General features: G+C 40.8%; 1 protein-coding gene across 1 annotated transcript in view; it reads right to left on the bottom strand.

Moving 5' to 3' along the window:
• The window catches only part of POU2AF2 (POU class 2 homeobox associating factor 2), a 56,839-nt gene extending 39,636 nt beyond the window's left edge, over nt 1-17,203 (bottom strand). Inside the window, exon 1 of the mRNA XM_019653627.1 lies at nt 17,139-17,203. The gene's annotated coding sequence lies outside the window, so the exon portion shown is untranslated. The remainder of the gene's footprint in view (nt 1-17,138) is intronic.
• Nucleotides 17,204-17,736: the final 533 nt, after the last annotated feature.

Here is a 17,736-nt window from a genome sequence, read left to right as displayed (position 1 = left end):
GGTGATCCAGCTTCATTTTTTTTGCATGTGTCAGTCCAATTTTCCCAGCACCATTTATTAAATAGATTATCTTTACCCCAATGTAAATTCTTGCTTCCATTGTCATAGACTAACTGCCCGTATATGCCTGGATTTAGTTCTGGGCTCTCTATTCTGTTACATTGATCTATGTGCCTGTTTTTATGCCAGTACCATACTGTTTTGATTACTGTAGACTTGTAGTACATTTTAATGTCTGGAAGCGTGATCCCCCTGACTTTGTTCTTATCTCAGGATTGCCATGGCTATTCGGGGTCTTTTGGTTCCATATAAATTTTAGGATTATATTTTCTATTTCTGTGAAAAATGCCCTAGGTAGTTTGATAGGCATTGCATTGAATTTATATGTTGCTTTAGGCAATATGGACATTTTAACTATATTAATTCTTCCTATCCATGAGCATGGAAGATTTTTCCATTTGTTTGTATCTTCTTTTATTTCTTTTCAGTGTCTTATAGTTTTCAGAGTACAGGTCTTTTACTTCTTTGGTTAAATTTATTCCTTAGTATTTTATAGTTCTTGAAGCTATTGTAAATGCAATTGTTTTCTTAATTTCTCGTTCCGATAGTTTATTATTGGTATATACAAATGCAACTGATTTCTGAGTATTTGCTTTTGTATCCTGCTACCTTACTGAATTTGTCTATTAGTTCCAATAGTTTTTTATGGAGTCTTTGGGGTCCTCTATATATAGTATCATGTCATATGCGTATAATGACAATTTTACTTCCTCCTTGCTGATGTGGATGCCTTTTACTTCTTTTTCTTGTCTGATTGCTGTGGCTAGAACTTCCAGAACTATGCTGAATAAAAGTGGAGAAAGTGGCCAGCCTTGTCTTGTTCCTGATCTTAAAGGGAATGGTTTTAGCTTTTCCCCATTGAGTATGATGTTAGCTATGGGTTTATCATATATGGACTTTATTATGTTGAGATATGATCCCCCTATTCCCACTTTGCTAAGAGTTTTTATCATAAATGGCTGCTGTATTTTGTCAAATGCTTTTTTCTGCATCTGTTGATATCAGTGGTTTTCATCCTGTGGATCACAACCCCTTTGGGGGTCAAACGACCCTTTCACAGGGGTCGCCTAAGACCATCGGAAAACAAAAAGATATTTACATTATGATTCATAACAGTAGCAAAATTACAGTTATAGAGTAGCAAAGAAAATAATTTTATGGTTGGGGGTCACCACAACATGAGGAACTGTATTAACGGGTCGTGGCATTAAGTAGGTTGAGAACCGCTAGTTGATATGACTATATGATGTCTCATTCATCTTTAACTGCGGGAGACCAGCTCCCACATGTCCAGGGGTTCCCTCAGGTGGAGACAGCATCGGCGAGGAAGAAGAAGAAAGACACGAGGAGACACAGGAGCGCTTTCAAGAAGAAGTGTCTCAGTTTATTTTTTACAGCATGTCCTTTTTATACCGGACAGTTGACTATATTATTGAGCTGTTTTTTCCAGAGTTAAACTTTTACCCATTAGGAAGTTGTTTTTCTCATATGTTCTCTCCCAGGGTCTATTTTTCTGAGAAATTGTTTTGCTCAGAGTTTTACCTTCTGTGATGTTTCTGTTACAGGGTACAGCCTGATCTGTTCTATACTAATGACTAACTTATCCTAACTGTGTTTCAATTTCGACCTATAATGGCTAAAGCTGAGTTTCTGCCTTTGGCCCAAAGGATGTTTGCTATAACTACTTAGCAATTATTTCAAACACTACTGGCTAAACAGGGTCTTAAGAATGATAAGGTGCATAATTTGTCTATTACTAAGAAACTAACAGCAAAACAGAATTATTGTAATATGTCTAAAACTCACTTATTTGGTTAAGGTAAATAAAACAATCAATATAAAAAGGGGTGTCAGATCTTTATCCTACTGGGGGCATCCAAAGGGGGAATTTAAAATTTCCAAGGTATAAAGCAGTATCTGTTTCTCAGTCAGAGCTTCAGAATTTGTCACAATAGCAGTGTGCTTGGCCATGTCAGACACTGAGGTGCAGCCGGTTCCCAACATTTAACTACCCACAATTGCTTAACCTGATTTTGGCTCTGTCTCCCCATCCTAAACAGTTACTTACTGATGTCTTCCTAGTCAGTCTTCATTTGTATAACACTTGGTATTTCAGGGCTTCAGATGGGTATCATTTAGTGGTCCTCCAGCCTGGCTATGTGCGCTACATGTCCTATCCGCATGTCAGACCCATGGAATTTAGAGAGCAGTGGTTCCAAAGTGTGTTCTGGAGATCTCCAAGGGTCCTGGAGGCTGGTTCAGGGGACCTACAAAGTCCAATAAAACTAATTTCAAAATAAAACTAATAGGTTATTTGCCTTTTCCTCTCTCATTTCCCCTTGAATGTACAGAGGAGTTTTCTAGAGGCTACATGACGTGTGATATAGTCACAGACGGAATGGAGAAGTAGATACGAGAATCCAGTTGTTTTCTATGAAGCCAGGCATTCAGGACATTTGCAAAATTGTAAAACAGTCCCATCTCTCTCAATAAAGATTTTTGATGAGGAAGCATAGTTATTTTTTATTAAAAGGTTATTTATATCAACATGTAATGGTTTATTATTATTATTATTTGAAATGAATAATATTTTTAAATTCTTAGTTTATTTTTTTATTTATTTTTATTTTTATTTTTTTTTTTTAGCTGAGCCATCCTGCTACCTGTTGGCAGCTCAGCAGCTGCTCAGCTCGGGCTGGACTCGAACCGCTGTTGCTCAGAGCTCAAACTCTTGAGCGAGCTCTTAACCAACTGAGCCACTCGGCCGGCCCTAGTTTTAATTTCTAATATAATAAATGTATGTAGATATAAATCATATTGAAAAAAGCTCTTTGGGGTCTTCAATAATTTTTAAGAAATGGGTTCTGAAGCCAAAGGTTTGAGACCGGCTCATCTGGAAGGATATCTGTAGTTTAAACGAATGTCTAAGGTGCTCTAACTCACAGTCAGATTTGAGACATTTGTGTCCGTGCTTCTCTTACTGATAGACCACACCTCTTATGGTTGCTACATTTCTAAAAGAAATCCAATAAGACAAAATTTGTCTCAGTTTCCCAGTTTCCAGCACCTGTTTTCCATACACCTTTAAGCAAAGGTGAAGAAAGAGAAAGCACATAACCGCACTGACCCTATAGACCCCGCGATTTGTATCTTTTTTCAAGCAAGGGTGCCCTAGTAGTCATCCCAATTCATTCCTGCTTACTTGTCCAACCAATAGCTCTTCATTAAAAGAAAATATTAAATTATTAAGTGAACTTACCATTTCTATAGTATATTTCTCCAGCATGTAGATTGTTCTAAACACTGTATTTTTAAAAGAGGCTGGAATATTTTAAATATTTCAAGCAGGATGGAACCATTTTAAAACACAGATGCGACACTCCACTGCTGGTAATAAAGTCCAACTTCTTCAGCATGACCTTCGAAACTCCCTATGATCTGGGCCCACCGTACCTTTCCTCTTGTCTACCATTTCTTCCCTCCACGCAGCCTCTATGCCAGCGCACAGTGTGGACCACCTGCCTCAGAATCACCTGCCATAGTTAAAAAATGTCATCTATCCTAGATTTACTGAATCAGAATACCTGGCAATCATGCCAGATAATCTACATTTTAAACAAGCTCCCTCTCCCTCCCCTCCTTATGATTCTTTTATTTTTTAAATTAAATTTATTGGGGTGACAATAGTAAAATTAAATAGGCTTCAAGTGTACAATTCTGTAATACATCATCTATATATCACATTGTGTGCTCAGTTCTCCTTCCATCACCACATATTTGACCCCTTTACCCTCTTCTACCATCCCCCTCCCCCTTACCCTCTGGTAACCACTAAACTGTTGTCTGTGTCTATGAGTTTTTGTTTATTTGTTTGTCTTGTGATTCTTAATAAATACAGAAGCCCCAATTCTAGTTATTGCTGATAACTCAGTGGTCTTCAAGATTCAGTGCAAATGCTATCTTCTCCCCATGGTTTGCTTGTATATTCACCAAGATGGAGTCAGTGGCCCATTTAATGGTGCCCCTTGTTTGAATCTCTGTAATGACACTTATTTCATGCTGCTTTCCATTCTGGTCAGTGATTTACATATCTACCCCCCCTCACACTCCCAACCAGGTTGTCTCTCTCTTGTTCTCTAAATTCCCACAGTACTTCACTGTGTTTATGGTGCTATGCACGTAGTAGGTCCCAGTGAGTGCCAGCCATGCTGAACCCTGCCATAGGATCTATCAGAGACAATGGTTTCTGGGTAGAAGAGTGGTACATAAAAGAAGAAATACAGTATCATTTTTTATGGTAAAGGAACATTACAAATATAACCCCTTTCTCTTTCAACAACCAGAACACAACACTGAAGAGTTTGTAACCATCACCCTGTAGGCTGGTCCTGTACTCAAAACTCAAAGTCATGATGATTTTCTAGAGGAAGTTTGATGTAGAAATGTCCAAAACCCTGCAGAAGCATTGCAGATGTTAGATGTCATCGTAAGCGCTGAAGTGCATTGAAGCTGGGAAATTGATTTGCAATAGATATGTGCTCGTGCTGTAAAACACCCGCTAGTACACTTGCTGCATTTGCATAGAACTCCAGAACTGTTTACATAGAATTAAATACATTTTTTAAAAATCCCAGAAAAGGTTGTATTCTTATACCAAGGAAGTGAGTCTTTGGCAGATTTGAGTTGATGGTTGTTGTCGGAAGGATGTGTGATGGTGATGGGTGTTGTCTGTTTTGCTTCAGTTGTTGTTGAGTTCAGAAACACTGCACATGTGTAGTCAAGTGCATTGTTGGGTAACAGTAAGGTATGATGATGGTCTGGGGCAGCCTGTTAGGGAGGGGAAAACAAGGGTAGGTTTGGGTAAACACAAATCCACAGAGCACAGGCATGATTAGTATTTGTCTCCTTTATCTCATATCGGGAACACCCCTCAGATACTCCCAACCACAACGTTTCTGTATCAGCTTCCTTATTCTTTCTATGGCTGGGCACCTGCTGTGTGGGTTGGGTAGCTCCTGAACTTAGACACAGTGGAGGTGAGGGTGTGGAGGGCAGGTGTGCGAGACTCAGGGGCAGGCACCTCTGTTCCCCCCACTGTACCTTTGTTCCAAGGCTTTGTGTTTCCAAAGCCTATCTGTGAGAAAGAGTTGAAGGAAGCAGTTAAGGCTGCTTAGTGGTTTGGGGCAATGTCATGCTCCTCTTACACAGTGGATAGGGATCCAGGGACATCCTTACTACAGGGTACAGGAGAGGAAGGGAAAGGATTCTACTAGGAGGTAGGGGAGAAATGTGCTAGTAACAGTGAGATGCCTCTTAAATGGAGAAAAGAATGGGCATTGTGAAAAAATAAGAAATATATATTTGTTTGTGCCCTTGGTTCTTGATAGAGCTCCTAAAATCCTTGTATTTTCCTGAGTGATAGGGGTGCTAGGAGCGTCTTTTTTTTTCTAATATTTGGTCTTTGACTCCAGTTCGTGACACAGAGCTCCTAAATCCCTTGAAATTTCCTGAATGACTGGCGTGTCTTTGCTTTAATAAGGCAACACTTGGTGCTCCTGGATACCTTCAGGATGGGAGCTAGTCACCAGAAAGACCAATACAATTAGAAACTTGGAACTTTCTGCCTTACCACCCATCTTCCAGGGAGGGGAGAGGGGCTGGAGATTGACCTAATAGTCAATCATACTAATATGATGAAGCCTCAATAAAAATCGCTAAACTACAGGGTCCAAAAGCTTAAATGTATGTCACACATCTTGCTGGGAAAGGAATACCCCCAGAAAGGACATGGCAGCTCTGAACCCCTTGCTTTGTGCATCTCTTCTATCTGACTATGCATGAGTTGTGTTTTTTAGAATAAGTTGGTTAATAGTAAGTAACTCTTTCTCTGGGTTCTGTGAGCAGTTCTAGCAAATTATTTAACCTGATGAGGGAGTCATGGAAGCTCCCAATTTATAGCTGGTGGTCAGAAGTACATGTGACAACCTAGGACTTGTGATTGGTTTCTGAAATGGGGAGGAAGTCTTTTGGGACTGAACCACTAACCTGTGGGGTCTGCACTAACTCTGAATAGTTAGCGTAAGAATTTAATTTAATTGGAGGACACTCAGTCAGCATTCAACAAGAATTGGAGAATTGCTTGGTGTGTGAAAACCCACACATTTGGTGTCAGAAGTGTTTGAGTAGGGAACTTTCTCACTTTTTGTTCTTTCAGGCATGAAAAAGCACCTGCCCAGTGGGCCTAGAGGAATTCTCACATGCAGACAAATTTCTTTCCTCACTACACTTGGATAGGTGTGAATATTGGTGGGGCTCAGGCGCCCTGAGAGAGTGGCTGCGTCTGTTCCTGTGGCAAGTTTCTGGGTCTTCTCCATAAACTTCATGATTCGCTGTGGGGGGGAGGGGCATAGGATCCTGATGAAGACTGAGCAGAGAGGAGGGGTTTAACCACCAGAGTTTGCCATGTAAGGGTAAAGATGACTTGATGATAGAGCCAATAGCTGGCCTGAGGTACAAGAAGGACAGGGAAGATGCCAGATGTGTTACTCTAAGACAGCTGTATTGTCATTTGGAGGGATCTGCCCGGCATTTATAATAGTAGGGTAACCTGGCCACTTATCATCCCATCTACAAGTGGCTAGTTTCATGGCTGCAAGCTTTTCCTCGAATCTGAAAACAACTGTTTTGCTATTATTCTGGCATTTGGGCATGTGGGAGCTCAGTTGGAGAATAAAATGCTGATAATAGACTGTTTCCACTGGAAGGGCCATTGGAGATCAGGCAGCCTATATTCCTTAATTTGCATGGGAAAAAATGCTATCCTGGACCTGCTGGATCAGAGCAGATCACCACTCCCGCAAAAACGGTTAAGTCCACCCTGGCATTTTGTTTGCAGGCACATTGGCCTTACAGACAAGAGGGGTCTAGAGGTCCCCCCCAGGGGGCTGCTTTGGTGGCAGTGCATGCTTCAGGGGGAGGCTGAGCCCCCATCCTGGGAGACGATGAACCAGATGGCCTAAGGAAGCCTTTGGGGATGCAGTTATTTTATTTCTCAGGCTACACTTATTCCGTGACACCCATAGGCCCTTCCAGAAAGCAATGAGATTGCTCAAAGTATCTTTCTGGGGGCAGGGGAGGTAGATGAGTTTATTTGCTGAGCAGTGCATAGGGCCTGAGGAGGATCTTGAACCCTGAAACTTACACTTAAAGACACCAGTCAATTCCCTGATCTCATTCCCAGACTCCACAGAGAGGGAATTTCAGGTATTTGGGGAAAATCTGAGTGTGCAGGTATAGTGGTGCAGAAGGTGAGTGCCTGCCCATTCCTACCCACAATTCTCATACCTTTACCTTTGGTGAAATATCCTGCCTCTGAGTCCCTTAACTATGGTGTAGTGAGGGGAGTAAGCACTGATAGAAGGGATGAAAATAAACTCTTCCTAACCATGGTTAGCAAAAATGCCAGGATTTTAGAATCATAAGGTTTCCATATATTTAGGTACCTTGAACGTGGCAATTGAAGTGGAGAGCTTGACTAGACATGTCAAAAAGTGAACTCAGTAGGTTTTATTTGAATAGGGATTTTATTTCACATTTATTAAGTACGAGAGGTAGGTAAACCCACTCAGATTCTTGCTTTCTGTCAGGAGCTGGGCCTGACGCTTGGCCGGAACACACCTCCAGGGGGTGCTCAGGGAACTTGATAAACTGTCCTGATGAGCAGCTTTTGGTCAGATACATACAGCCTGATCTGTCATGATGAGAAAGATATTTTGCGTTTATCTGGAGAAAGTATTGTATCTCTTTGAATCTAAGGTGCCTTTAATTGATTCAAATTAAATCTATGTGTATCCTGTGAAGGTAATATGTATTTTAAATCTTGAGAGCTATTGCCAAATTACTCTACATAATCTTTACAACAATTTCCTTCCCACCAGTAATGATGGAGTGCCTGCTTCCTACTATCTCACTGGTAGTGTATGCGGTAGGGAGAATAACACCTCCCCACCCCCTCCCCTAAGATGTCCAAGTCCTAATCTGAATACGTTAGGTAACATAGCAAAGAGGAATTAAGGTTGCTACTCAGCAGACCTTAAAATAAAGAGGTTTTTCTGGATTACCTAGCTGGGCCCAGTGTAATCACAAGGGTCCTTAAAAGTACAGGAAGGAGATGGGAGAAGAGTCTGTCAGAGGAAGATGTGATTATAGAAGAAAGCACAGAGAGATGCAATGCTTTTGGCTTCAAAGATAGAAGAATGGGACCACCAGCAAAGGAATGTGATGGCTCTAGAAGCTGGAGTAAGCAAGGAATAGATATTCCCCTAGAGCAGCGGTTCTCAACCTTCCTAATGCCGTGACCCTTTAATACAGTTCCTCATGTTGTGGTGACCCCCAACCATAAAATTATTTTCGTTGCTACTCTATAACTGTAATTTTGCTACTGTTATGAATCATAATGTAAGTATCTTATTGTTTTCCAATGGTCTTAGGCGACCCTTATGAAAGAGTCATTTGACCCCCAAAGGGGTCGCGACCCACAGGTTGAGAACCGCTGCCCTAGAGCCTCCAGAAAGGAATGTAACTCTGCTGACACCTTGATTTTAGCCCAATGAGACCAGTGTTGGGCTATAAAACTGTAAGATCATGAATTTGTGTTGTTTAAGCCTTTGAATTGGTGGTAATTTGTCACAATAGCAATAGAAAACTAATACATTATGTTATCAAACTTACAGATCATTGCCAATAAAGTGATAAATATTATCTCAGCATAGTTTTAATTTACATTTCCCTTAGTATGAGTGAGATTGAGCATCTTTGTATAGACTTATTTCCTTTTCTGTGATCTGTCTACTTTTACGTTGGGTTGCTTTTCATTTTTATCAAAATCTTGGTGTATTTGATAAATTGAGATCAGCTCTTTCTGTGATATGAATTGCAAATAATTTCCTCTGTGATATGAGTTGCAAATAATTTCCTCCAGTTTTTCATTTATCTTTTGACTTTGCTATGACTTTAATTTTTGTAGCATTTTTTTTGTAGTTTTTATGTTTATTCAGCAGGATTTATCAATCTTTTAGTTTTTGAGCTTGAGTGAGAAAGTCATTTCTTATGCCAGATTTGTAAAGGAATTCTACCATGTTGCCTTTAATATTTTATTTATTTATTTATTTATTTATAAAAATTTAACTCCTCAATCCAATTGGAATTCAGATAGCAAAAAATTTTTTGAATAGCTTATCTTTCCTGCTCTGATTAGAGGTGACTTTTTAAAATCATATTCTAAATTTCTGTACATATTTTAGTGTATTTCTTGACTTTCTATTTTGTTCCATTAGTCTATTTTGTACCAAAACATCATTTGAATTGTTGAGAGTTTATGTTTTAATATCTGATAGGGATAGTCAGCTCTCTCTGCTCTTCTTTTCACAGAATTTTCCTAGTCATTCTAATCCATTTTTTTCCCCACATGAACTTTAGAAATAGATTGTCTAGTCAAAAAAAAAGAAAGAAAGAAAGAAAGAAGAAAGAGAGAAAGAGATAAAAAGAGAAAAAGGAAAAAGAAGAAGAAAGAAAAGAAAGTTAAAAAAAGAGAAAAAAACGCTTTTGGTATGTTTATTTTTTGGGTTCATGTTACATTTAAAACTAATGCTTGCTGATTTGTTCAACAAATGTCTGTTTTGTTATCTTTCTATAGTGTTTAAATTTTACTTATATGTTTTTTCCATTTCTTATTACATTTTCCATTTATTTTATCTATTTTGGAATGGAAAGTGGAGTCTTTTCTTCCATTACACTGTAACTCATAATTGTATATATAAAAGTTGTTGATTTCTATATATTAATTTGGCACCTTTCTGTGTTACTGATTTCTTATTGTTTCTAGTAGTTGTACAGTCATTTGCATTGTTTTTTTTCAAATATACAATCATATCATCTAGGAATGTTTTAAGTAAATTACATATCCATAGAAAATTATCTTTTTAACCTGGATTTTCAAATTTATTTATGTAAAGTTGAGCTAAGCAGACTATTACGATTCTTTTAATTTTTCTTTATGTGTGGTGGTTTCTCATTTATTTCTCTTTATGTATATTGGTGCTATATTTTTTTATTAACTAGGTTAGCTAGTAGTTTATTTTTGTAAAGATACACCTTTTGCATTATTTATTAGTTCTATTTTTAACCAATAAGTTCTGCTTTATTAATTCTTTACTCCAACTTGCCTTTGGTTTATTTTGTTGTTCTTTTTCTGACTTTCTATGTTTTTTTCCTAACTCACTAATTAATACATTTGTTTTTATCCTTCCCAGGTTACTCAAATACTCTCCTGAAAGTCATGCCTTTCATGCTAAATATCAAATTCAATGCCCTCTTCTCCATCTGCCTCATCCGGGAGTTCTCTTTGTTTTTTGACATAGTTGGTCTTTGTTGAGAACCCTTTCTTTTCTCTACCAGGACATGACACACTTCTGATTTTTTAGCTTTTCAGATAAGTCTTCCTTTTCCTGAAGATTCTCTCTTGTACTATTACCATGTGTGGGTTTTTCTAAAGTCCCCTTGCTTTAAGTCCTTTAAGCCCTCTTCCTCGGCAATCTTGTGTTTTCTTATCTTTTTGGATCTCTTTCCCTAGATATGACTTTTAAATCCATATCTTATGCTAGAAATAACTTTGTCTTCTCAGCTTCAGACTTACATTTTGAGCTGCTTTTAGAAGCCTCTCTATGAGTCATCCAGGAATTTCAACTTAACATTTGAAACCAAACCCTTCACCCTTCCGTCCTCGCCCAATCTCACGCACACTCTGACTTCCATAGCTCAGCAGGATCACCAGTTTTTTGAATAGCTAAACCTTGACCATTCTGGGTTCTGTTTTATTTCTCCTTTTCACATCCAACATTCAACCAGCTGTCAAATCTTGTTAGTTCTTTCTCCACTGTGGGTTTCTCTTTAGGCTCCTTTCTCTGGACCTATAACCTGATTCCAGCCAGTGTTGTCTCCTCCCTGACTATTGTGGTCATTTTCTATTAGTTTCTCTATCTTCAATCTCCCCCCTTCAGTCCACTTATCTCAGTCAACTTCAGGGCTCTGACCACTCACTCCTCAACTTGGAATCCCAAAAGACACTCCATGGCCCACCAAATGAAAGATTGGTTTCTTGTCTGCCCTCTACAATGAGCCCCTCCTCTCTTCTCTCCCAGACTTGTTTTGCTAATACACTACATGTTTATGCTTATTGCTTCCTAGATTTTCTACATTGTATTATTTTCAAGCTTTGGTTCATGCTGTATTTTCCACTGGTAACATTTTATTCTCCTCTTCTTTATCTACTGAAACTACTTATCCTTCAAATTCCATTGCACTACAATTTCCTCTGTGTAGGTTTCCTGTTGCCCTTGAATGGAGGGTGATTCCTCCCTCATTTCACCCCTACAGACTCTCTATTCTTCCTGTTTTTTTTTTCCTCTGAACAACTTATTCACTTGCTTTGTCTTCCCATTAGACGGGGAGTTCCTAGAAGGCTGAGACTGTATCTACTGAGGAGCGAAACTCACCACCTTTTAAATAAAAATAAGTGCTCAAATGTTTACTAAACATAGGAGGATTCTCTAAAACATGGTGAAGACATAAAATAGGTGAGACCTGGAATGACTGTGCTCAGGAGTTTGTTATTTATCTGAACTATAACATGAAAGAGAAAGAAACTTTATTTTTAAGCCACTGTAATTCAAGGTCTCTTTGTTACAGCAGTTTAGCCTTTCAAACAAATACAGTAGGGAACACACGTAAGTAGGGGATGCTATTCTCATCTACAGAGGGAGACTCATTCATTTGTTGATATCAGGGGATGCCAGTCAGCTCTGTGTGAGAAATAGATGAAGACCTAGGGGTGGTCCCCTATCCTGAATGGGTTTAGGGAGCTCTTCAGTGGTCAGAACCTTTGCAATAGGGAGAGACAGAGGTCAGGCAGTTGTGACAGGAACCTGAACCTGACATACAATGGAGAGGCTTCTGACCAGTAAGGCCATATGACCTCTAGTGAGACTAAGACCCGAGATCAGCTTAGAACAATAGGTGAAGAAGCCACACTTCACCCAAGGATATAACCAACCTTGAAAAATGAAAATAAAGGTGACCCAAAATGACAAGACACAGTCAAGAGAGCCCAGAGTTTTAGGGACTTGAACATAGAGGCTAGTAGGAAGGTGGAGGAGTGGTTTGCACTGCCAGGCCAGGGGTATCTGAGGACAAGAATTCTTGAAGTTACAATAGGAGAAATATGATCCTCTGCCTTGGTCTGAATACTGGGGTCTTGCAGGGGCTAGGGTGCCTGCAGAGTAGGTGTAATGAAGCCTAGGGACAGAGAGGAACATCTGGAGGCCCATTCTTAGAAAACGTACCAGAATCCTGGTTCCTTCAGGGTCAAGGGTCTTTCACACCTAGCATGATGCTACCTTGAACTGATTTGGGACCATGTCTGTGTAGACTTACTAACACTCAACCTGGCATTGGTTGACACTACATTTGACTGCTTCCCAAATTTACTTTTGTCTGTTTAGGCTTCTTCTGTCTGATCCTTTGAATGCTTGCGATTTCTCCATCTCCCCAGGTAGGGTGGGAGGAGCCAGCTGGCTGCCTGGTTTCCTGGGGCTGAGCCCTATTACAACCCCTTCTCGCCAACCACCCTGAGCTGACTTCACCAGCTAATGGCCTCATCTGCACCCGACATCAGAGTATGACCATTACTCAGAATTCTAGAAAACTGTACTCGCATCCTGTTTCCTCAGGCTGCATCTCCTAGCTGTCCCCCTTTCCTTAACTCTTCATTGTCACATGCTTGATCTAGACCAGGGCTCTGTTAGGGATGTTGACCTGATCTGCAAACTTCTCCTGTTGAAAAGTGTGTGACACTTTTGTCTCAGGTGAATTACCTTGTTCTTGCTTGGTCAGGTCCCCTCGGGCTGTTCCTGAATATGTCTCACATAAGGGACAGGGGATAAACATCCATTAATCACTCCTGAAACCACAAGGAATAAGGGGTACACCCTACAATAGTGCATTCTGCAGCCCTTCCCTCTATTACTTTGAGGTTTTTGCATAAGCTCAGTGATACTTCTTTCAGAAGGAAGAACCTTCTCTTTCCCGTTTCCCCGTTGTCTTCCTGCTCCTTCATAACCACCAACCTCTCTGGTGAGTTTCCCCCAGATGTTGAGTAAGGTGCACAGATATCCGGGGTGGGTTTCAGTTCTGGAGAGAGACATAGGAGACACAATTTTTCAGTTTGTTGGAGAGTAAGTGGCTGGGGCCTGGGATTTTGGTCTCCTGGATTCTAGCTCTTACTTTGTTTCTGATACGCTGGGTAAACCCTTGAATAGGCTGGCATAAAAAAAAACACGACATCTTTTAAAGATGTGTGGCTATAGGCTACAGGGGAATGCAGGAAGGAAGGCTTTGAGCGTGGGCAGTTTTAGCTTTCTGTTTTCTCTCCCTGCCTTGGATTGATTGCTGTTTTCCTCTTTGCCGCTGATTCTCCAGGGACTTCCTTGGGGAGTATTTTCAGTTTACGCCACTAGGTGGTGCCTCAAACCTATCAGTCCCTTACCAAAGGGTTCGCTCTGACAGCTGGGTTAAGAGCAAGGATTTGGGGGAGGAATAGCAGTGACATAGAAGGAACGTCCTCTCTTCCTGAAAATTCTGGAAGTCGATCAACCTAAATGTTCTTTCCATGGCTGCCTGCGGAGAAGGAGGTCATTTCCCCAACTTCTCTGCCTATTTCTCGGACTCTTTCCTCGGCCCTTTGCTGCTAATTGGAGTAGGTAATAGCACAAAGAGAAGGAGCCTCTTTCTTTGGGGGATCCTGCTGTGGGCTCCACTCTCTCTACGTGGGAGGCTGCCAATCCAAGTGGTTAAAAGCACAGGCTCTAGATCTATTGAGTCAGGTTTGAACCTGGTCTGAAGGCACTTATAAACTATGCAAATGTGGTCAAGTCACATGACTTCTCCATGCCTCTGGTTCCTCATCTATAAAATGGGGATAAGGAAAGTGACCTGCCTCAGGATTGTTACATTGTAGTAGCCAAGCTATTATTTATTAGGCCTGTCCAGGTTAGATACTAGATCGAACTAAGCAAAATTTAATCCTTGCTAGGGTCAATCTGCTATCTCCCTGGCCCCGGTGAGAGAATATCAGTCCAAATCTTTTCTAGTCTTTTCTTCAAGAAAAAACCTTGGAGAAAAAGAACCTTGGTATGCCTCCTGCTCTCAGGACTGGGAAAGTTCTACCTCTGACCACAAAGCTGCTAGAAGACTGTTAGTCTACTCTTCTGGTTTTGAACTTCTTCCTTGGAGGCAGAGCTGCCAGACAGTACACCAGTGTTCCAGCTGAAGGCTGGCTGCCTCCCCCTGACTGCTTTGGCCCTTCCGCCATCTGCCTACTCTTGACACTTCCTCCCTTTGTAACCATCATGTATCTAACTTGGCATTTTTCTTTCCATTTCTGGGTCCTCCAGTAGATACAAAACCTTTGCAATCAGTTTAGCTTAAAACATTTGTTCAGCTGCTCTTACTGCCAGATACTGTGTTAGCATCTGCTGGGGCGTTGTTAATGGAATGTGTATCTTCACCTTCAGCAGCCTAAGGGTAGGAACCAGCTATCTTCTCATAACTAACAGTAGGGACAGCAGTCATCAAGTCATTGACTATGGGGGATAAGTGCTGAGAAGGGAGAGAACACAGTCCCCTGGACACATTACCCTCTATTCTCTAAAACAAGTTGTAAAATAAAATTTCCATTTCCTCAGGGGTCTACTCTGAAAATCACAGAGGGAATAACGTATACGTTATTGATAATAACTCTCTTTACTTCTTAGACTTCTCTGAATTGCCTGTGCTTTACAAGTACTCACATTTGTCCTCCAATTAGTGGTTATTGACTGAATTTCATGTTAAATGGAGACTAGAAAATGAGGGGAAACTGAGTCCACATGGGCTCAGGTATAAGAGGAGACACCAGAGGGTTCTGAGGCCTTCAGGGTCTATTCCCCGTCACCAAGCAGCTGTTTGGTTTTCTCAGCTAAAGAAACAGTCATCCCTTCTTGACTGGCTCACAAAAGACATGACCTTTTTGGATAGGAGAAGATTTCCGTGTCTACACAAAAAGACACACAGCCTCACTCACTCATCCCTGACAAAAAGATTTGTCCCTTGGATTCTGGGGTGAAAATATTGGTTTATTTTTTGTTGTTGTTTTTTAACTTGTGCATTTTTCTATTGAAGCCAGCTAAAGGATGTTGAGTGATCTTTCTCCTGATATCCCAAGCTGGAAACAACAAGCAGAAACTAACTGCCATCGTGTCGAGAGCCACCAATTCATAAGGGCCCTGGGAAGTCACCTCCTCCAGGCTTATTAGGAAGTAATAAATAGTCCCTTGTATCACCAGCCACTTGCTAACTCCCCCCTGCCTCAAGTCTATACAAGAAAACTAAAGAGGGAGTGAAGAAGGAGGCATGTGTGTGTGTGTGTGTGTGTGTGTGTGTGTGTGTGCGCGCGCGCGCGCTTGCGCGGTGGGGGGGCAGGGGGGGTTTGGAGGGGGGAGGAAGCCATGGATGTACAGTATTTGTGTTGAGAAATTATTTCTTCTCTATCCCTTGGGAGAGGAGTGAAATATATGTGAACTTCCCAAAGGCCAAGAAGGGGAAGGCTTCCAGAAAATTACTTTTAGAAATTGGAGAAGGGGAGATGGGCATCTTGGTCTCCACGTGGATAACTTGCTGATCTGCCCAGGGCAGATCCCATCTGATCTCTTCTGAGCAGGGGGAAGAGGACTAGGAGATGGTGGGGCAGAGAAAAGTGTGGCCATGTGCAGATACATGTCTCCCATGGGCCCAGAGGATACAGTAGAAAGCAGCTGAGCTTGCATCACTTAAGAGCGCTTCCCGCCAAGACAGGCTCCTGGGCATAGCTGCCATGATGCTGTGGCATAGTCCTTTGAAGGTGGAAGTTGTGGGGGGAGGGGCTGGACATGGTAGAAGCAGAGCCAGATCCTCTGAATCAGGGCCCAATAGCCCCAACAAGAGCTCCCACAAAGGCTCTTGAAGGTCATATATTTGAAAAACAACCACATAGGGGTGTCTGTAGATACTTAATGTTACCCTGAGGAACAGAGCAGTGGATGGGGGAGGGGCCAGTTAAATAAGAAACACCTTTCTCTGCCTTGCTTCTGCCAACATACTGGGGGGACTAGGCCTTGAAGACAGAGGAAGGGAAGGCAGCTCTGAGCTTCCCGTGGCTCTTCCTGTCTCAACGCCTAGGGTCTCAGGTCAAAACCGTTCTAATGTGAGGAGAAGATGTGATATGTAAGTCAAGTTTGAGACTGAAGTTTTAATTGGACTCAGTTTAATAATTGAAAATAACAAAAAATATTTGAAATCTGCTTAAGATGTCACTAAGAAATGCAAAAGGCAGGTTTGACTGAGCGTGGTTGAAGGCAATTATCAGAGAACAATAAAACTACATCATGTTCATATACCACTGAGCTGAGACAGAGAAATATACTTGTTACTAGTCTTTTAAAAATAATTTGTCCCCAAAGGGACACAAACATGTTTAAAATAAATGTTTATAATACAAATTGGAGATCGCTTTATTAATGGGAAGTTATAAAAGTTACTGGTATAAAGCACAAATTCTGCCTAACACCAATATTTTAATCAAAAGCAAATTATAAAAGGCCACTTGGTGTTAGGTCTTAATAAGTTCCCATGTATTTTAGAGTGAAAGAAGGGGACTAAGATCAAGGATTATTGGCCTAAACTTTCCTTGCTAGCTTTCTTAGAGTAGATTCAAAGTCCATCAATAATTTTAAAAATCCTATCTATTAAAAATTTCTCAGAGCAGGCTTATATATGGGAACATCTTTTGAAGTATTCTAGAAGCCACATCTGTCTTGACTGATTGAGTTAATATACTCAGCCTCCAGGAACACTAATTAATTCTCTTAGGACTAATGGATTCTCACAGAGCTTAGTAACACCTCTCACCCACACACATCTACCCCCAAGTCAGGAAAAAATGTACCTACCTTGTGGGTCCACTTTTGCCTGGACACTAGACATGGCTTCTGTCAGCCTGTGCTTGCTTTCCTTGTCTTGGTCATCAATTGTGACCTTAACTCTGTCTAAGATTTCCTTCTCATTGCCCCTGACCATGACCTCAACTTAGTCTAACTTATTAAATTCCCTTATTGGGCTATGACCTTTGCTCTGCCTATTAAACTCTGCTCTCTATTTTGGTTAAACATTTTTAAGCTGTGTCACTTTTTGTTTTCAAACCATTTTGCTTTTAAAGCACACAACATGGGAGGTGAAATAAGGAATAAGTTTTTGTGAAGAGGAAAGGTCCTGGTTGGAAAGCATTTATGGCAGGGCTATAGCTCGTAGTACTAAATCTGTGTGTTTTATGACATGTGTTCAGTATATCTTTCCCCCTTTGCTCTCTCACTGGTGCCCTGGGGGCTGTTTTCCCCTCCGTAGCCCACACAGAAGCAGAAACAAAGACTTAAAGGAGCCAGTGGCCTAACCCAGGAAGGGAAGACCCTGATGTATGCTTATGTTTAAGCTTAAGTTTTCCATTCACAAAGACAAGGTAAGCCTGGAGGTAGGAAAAAGGGAAGAGGAAAT

This window comes from Hipposideros armiger, unplaced genomic scaffold, assembly GCF_001890085.2.
Source record: "Hipposideros armiger isolate ML-2016 unplaced genomic scaffold, ASM189008v1 scaffold_204, whole genome shotgun sequence".
Taxonomy (NCBI): domain Eukaryota; kingdom Metazoa; phylum Chordata; class Mammalia; order Chiroptera; family Hipposideridae; genus Hipposideros; species Hipposideros armiger.
Note: the sequence above shows the minus strand (reverse complement) of the source record. Positions and strands in the feature narration are given on the sequence as shown.